At 45.0% G+C, this 5,477-nt stretch overlaps 1 long non-coding RNA gene across 1 annotated transcript; it reads right to left on the minus strand.

The window, feature by feature from the left end:
* Positions 1-473: 473 nt before the first annotated feature.
* On the minus strand, positions 474-2,848 carry LOC122236446. The gene is made up of 3 exons (XR_006214506.1): positions 2,710-2,848; positions 1,356-1,447; positions 474-642 (listed from the first exon to the last, which is right to left on the minus strand). It is a non-coding gene; the product is annotated as an uncharacterized LOC122236446 (long non-coding RNA).
* Between the last annotated feature and the right edge of the window lie 2,629 nt (positions 2,849-5,477).

The raw sequence follows: 5,477 nt of genomic DNA on the forward strand, positions 1-5,477 counted from the left end.
AGATCACGACCTGAACCGTAGTCGGACCCTTAACCGACTGAGCCACCCAGGCGGTCCTTCTTGTTGTTTTTAATGTGACTGACTGCTAGAAAGCTTAAAATTCTATATGTGACTCACATTATATTTCTACCAGACAGTGCAGGTTTAAGCCAATCATGGTGGTCTCATTCCCTCACCAGGTGAAGGATTTAAGATGGTATATGCATGTAATGCATTTATGATCAATGAAAATGGGGGGTGGGGTGGTTGATGACAAGGCTTCTAGAAGGTTCTCCACTCTCTTCAGAGGGAACATAAAACAGGGAGAAACATTCCTTTTTCTGCCATGGATGTTGATATCAGTGTGCTGCCTGGAACAAGTGGCAGCCATTTGGGGACCCTGAGAATAGCTGGCTTAAGTAAATAAATCAGAGTCTCAAGATAGAGAAAAACTATATCCTTGATGACATAAATGAGCCTCTCATTAACCCACATAATTTTTATGTTAAATTATATTTTTTATGTAAAATATATTGTTAAAGTCAAATTTAAATGGGTTTCCTGTTGTTTGCGGTCAAAAGCATTCCATCTAGTGACAACAGTGTCAGAGGCTGTTCTCTGTGTATGTTATCCCTCTTCTTCCTGTATATTCGAGTTTTTCCTCTGAAAAATAAGGAGAAAATCAGATTACTATTTGGATAGTTTTGTCTTTAGTTTATTTATTTATTTTTGAGAGACACAGAGAGAGAAAGGGAGTGGAGGAGGGGCAGAGAGGGACAGAGAATCCAAAGCAGGCTCGGAGCCATCAGCGGGGAGCCCAGTGTGGAGCTCAATCCCACGAACTGCAAGATCGTGACCTGAGCCAGTATCAAGAGTTGCACACCTAATCGACTGAGCCACTCAGGCATTCCTGGAAAATTCTTTTGTGTTCTATTTCAATATGCCATCATCTTTTGTGTCTGTGGCTGAAATGGTCTTGATGGGATAACACTTTTTCTGAGTAATACTCCACTTTTTTTTCTTCTTTCCTTTCTTTCCCCCCCCCCCCCCGATATGTAAATAAGGAGTAGACCCAGGTCAGGCAATGGAGGATGGATTTGTTTCTGTAGTAATTCCTGTGCAGGTACCGTGAGCTCTGTACGTGGTGGGGAAGGAGCCACTTTTCTGGACAGCTGCCAGACTCCAAACCTTTCAGAACGTGGTAGCTGTTGTCTCTGGAAGCAGCTTGATATGGTTTCAAAGAGAGGGGGGCTGTGATCACCACAGCCTGCTGCGTTTAGGGAACCAGTATTAAAAATCTAAATTTCACAGATCTCTTCTCTGGCACTTGATTATATATTGATATGAAGATTTTAGTGTTCATGACTCTGACCCACCATGCCATGTCTTCAGCTGTCCTCCCCAAGGTCCAAATATAATAAGCACCCAACATCAGAAGGGAGAAACTGCTGGGAATTCTGGTCACTGCCTGAAGCAAGTAAGAGAGACAAGGAAAAGAAAGAAAGTGTTTTAAATAGTTGTTGGCAGCAGAGACATTTGTGAGCGTGAAGCAGCAGAGAGAAAACAGAAGAGGTGTGGGGACGGAGCGGTGTGGAAGCTGAAAGGGACCTTTGAGCTTTCAGTTCAACTCCTTCCCTTAAACATGAGGTAATGGGGCCCAGGGAGGTGCTCTTGGCTCCTTCCTTCTGCCTTCTACATGCACAGAATTCTGGCCACGACCCGTCCTCTAGGAAACATAGGGCTGTGGGCATGGGAGACACCGCAGCCCTGTCCTCCAGGGGCTCCCGACACCAGCTGTGACAGAGTCAAGATCAAACCCATGTTAAGGCGATTTTGTTTTTGTTCTTACTTTGCTTTGTTTTGTTTTCCTAAGTCCCTGCCTCCCTCTATTCCAGATATGAATCAGTACTGGCTCTCAGACTACTTCTGCTTTATGTCTGTGCTGGTGGGGTTTGGTGACCATTAGATTAAGAAAATAAAGCAGTAAATTCTTGCTCATATGTTATTCTGGGGAAGCATGCTGTTACCCTCTCTTTCCCTCCTTCCTTTCTTCTTTCCTGTCTTCTTCTTTCCTTCCTTGCTTATTTCCTTCCTTCCAATATACATTATTTCCTTGAGCAGATTTATTTACCATTTTTACCGTATTTACTATTCTTCCTAACCTTGGGAATAACCAAGAAACATCTTGGTTGGAATCATGAATCCAAACAGAACTACCACAAGTATAAAAGTCAAGGGACAAGTGCCATCCACTGACCCTTCTCACACTCCTGTCGGGAATTTTTACTTCAAATACAGCTATTCTCTGGAGACATACAAAACTAGACAAGTTTGCATCTTGTGTCTGTTCCTGGAGCCTGGGAGGGTAGATTGAAGTCAGAAGAGCAGAAGGGAAGGAAGACCCAATACATTTGGAAGGACATCCGAAAAAGATGAGCCAAGAAGAAGGTCGGCTCTGGTGGAGGACTCCTTCCCTACACTTAGAATCCAAAGCCCCCCCCCCCCCAGCCTCAGCCCCAGGCAGCAACAAAAGGCGGGTCTAGAACTCACTGAAAACCTGTCCTGCACACCAGCAGAAGAGCAGGATCCGGAGGGCTGACTGAGCAGGGCAGGGACCGGGCCAGTGAATAAGGGAGAATGGAAAGGATAAAGGCAACAGGGAAGGAGAGAGAAAGGGTTTTCTCTTGAGAAGCTGCAGGGAATCCTCTGGATCCTCTGTGCCTCCCTCACCATGTGGCTTTCCAGCAAGTCCTCCAGCAAGGCTCTCCAACGTGTTCCAAAGCCATCAGCCCCTCCCCCACCCTCGTCCAGTGCACCACCATCAGGCAGGAGGGCAGAGCCTCCTAGAAGGCCTCTGAGCCTCCACCCTTTCCTGCTTAAAATGCGTTCTCCCTGGAGCAGCTAGAGGGACCATTTAAAACCATAAATCAGATTGTGAGGTCACAATTCCGCAGCCCCAGCAGTGCTCCGGGGGGCATCCAGCCCAAGTTCCTCCCTAACTTTCTCCATTACCACTAGCTCCCTCACTCACCCATCCAGCCCTTGCTGGCCTTCTTTCAGGTCTTTGCAGATCCAGCTGCATTCTCCCCTGAAGGCCTCTCCGCTTGCTCATCCCTCCTGCCTGGAACACCATCCCTTCAGCACCTGCCATGGCTCTCTCCTCCTCATCCTTTGAGCCTCAGCTCAGTCAGTGCTCCCAGGGGTCCTTCTCTGACCACCAGCCTCACTTGTCATTATGCGCTCCATCATCACCACCTGAAGTTATCCTGCTGATTCTTTTCTTTCTTTCTTTTGTAATACCTATTTTTTTGGTCTGTTTTTCCAACAAGGTTAAAACTATCTTGTCTGGGGCTGTCCCCTCTGCCTAGAACAGAGCCTGGCACAGAATAAATGCTCCATAAGGGCTTGTTGAATGAATAAGTGAGTGGATGAAGAGATGTGGGGTGGTCTCAAAAATCCAGAAGGGACACCCAGGCTAGGGTCGCCTAGATTTTGTAAATACAAACCCAAAGAGCCCCTGTACATTTGAATTCCAGATAAATAATGAATGCATGTAATACTAAATGAGTAGATGTCCCAAATAGCGCACGCGTTCACTGTTTATCTGAAATCCAAATGTAAGGGGCGCCTGGGTGGCTCAGTCGGTTAAGCGTCCGACTTCAGCTCAGGTCACGATCTCACGGTCCGTGAGTTCGAGCCCCGCGTCGGGCTCTGGGCTGATGGCTCAGAGCCTGGAGCCTACTTCTGATTCTGTGTGTCCCTCTCTCTCTGCCCCTCCCCCGTTCATGCTCTGTCCCTCTCTGTCTCAAAAATAAATAAACGTTAAAAAAAAAAATTAAAAAAAAAACAAAAAAATGTAATTGGGGGCCCTATATTGTATATGGCAGCTGCACACCAGAGCCATTGAAAGGCTCATGAGAATGGAGTGGAACAAAGTAGACCCTCTCAACTCTCTTCCTTGTAGACCCTCATGTGTTATAATAGACATGAAGTGATGTTCAACGCTGTTTTGTTCTTTCTTCTGGACTGTGTGTGTGTGTGTGTGTGCGCTATTTGGCTAATAGTAAGGTGGTTTTGGTAATGGATTTACCACCAAACCCTCCCACCCTAAAGGGTACAGGACAAAATATGGAGCACTGAACGAAAGAGCTACAGAGCAGATACAGCCACAGGAAGTTGTGGCTTCTTTCATATTGACACAACAACCCCAGGCACATCTTCTCCTAGAGGAGGGCTGTCCTCGCTGGAATTCTTTCTCTTCTCACAGAGAAAAGGAGTTGTGAGGTGATTTTTTTTTTTTTTTTTGCAAAAATGGAATAATTCAACAAATCAAATGTTTTCCTGGATTTTGTGATTAAAAGAAAAGCTCACATTTCTCTCAGAAACATTTCAGTTCTTTTAGTCTCAAAAATACCAAACTTTATGAGGAAACCAAATTATGTACATTCCAGTATTATCCTCTTGTGTCCATAAAATGGTTTCAGATGTGGAAAGTGCATTTAAAAACTTGCATATATTTCAATTTCCTCCAAAAGTTCCCGTCCAAAGAATGATTTTCCCCCTCATGGCTTCAAAATGGCTAGAAATCGTATGGATCAGAAGGGGCCCGGTTGCATGACCTCCAGGAGGCTGTGGAAAGGCCCTCAGGGTAAAAGGGCAAGAGACATTTTTGCATATAAAACAGGTTGGGTCAAGTCCCTTAACACGTTAAAGCAAAGCAAAGCCTGAGATGCTCTGCTTTGCAATGTTTCAAGGGTTACAATACATTTGAGTTCACTCCTAGAGCCAAGAGCACTTAATCTGGGGCAGCCCAGAGTCTTTGTGTGTCTTAACAAATCTCACCCAACTTGGGCCCCTGGGTGGCTCCGTTGATTAAGCATCCAACTCTTGGTTTTGGCTCAGATCATGACCTCACAGTCCTGACAGCGAGCCCTGCATGGGGCTCTTGCACTAAGTGTGAAGCCTGCTTGGGTTCTCTCCTTCTGTCTCTTCTCCTTCCCTGCTCCTGGTCTCTCTCTCAAAAAAAAAAAAAAAAAATCTCACATAACTGAAAAATACCTTTACTTCATGAAAAATAGAATATTGTTAAATATATACCGGTGGGTGTTTTGTTTTGATTTGGTTTGGGGGCCAATAAGGCAGCTAAGTAACAAGTGTTCCTTGGACTAACGCAGCCATTGCCAAGGCCTTCAGAATAACGCATACATTTTATCTCATATACTTCACAGTAATTTTTGCTTTTAGTGTTGACATCCCCTCCTTGCAACTTTGTGGATGGGGCAGATGCCTGATAAATTTAGCGAGCTGCAATAAATTCAAAGCAAAGTGATCTAGCAATAAGTTCCTCCTCCCCACAATCACCTGTTAGATGGAAACCAATTCAGTATTTTAGTTCAGCTGGAAATTGAGGGAGATACAAAGGTGATGGCCCTCATTCTGTTTACCCATTGACCATATCAAACATCTGCCCTGTCTCTGTGAACATCATTATGCATTTC

This window comes from Panthera tigris, chromosome A2 (genome assembly GCF_018350195.1).
Source record: "Panthera tigris isolate Pti1 chromosome A2, P.tigris_Pti1_mat1.1, whole genome shotgun sequence".
NCBI lineage: Eukaryota > Metazoa > Chordata > Mammalia > Carnivora > Felidae > Panthera > Panthera tigris.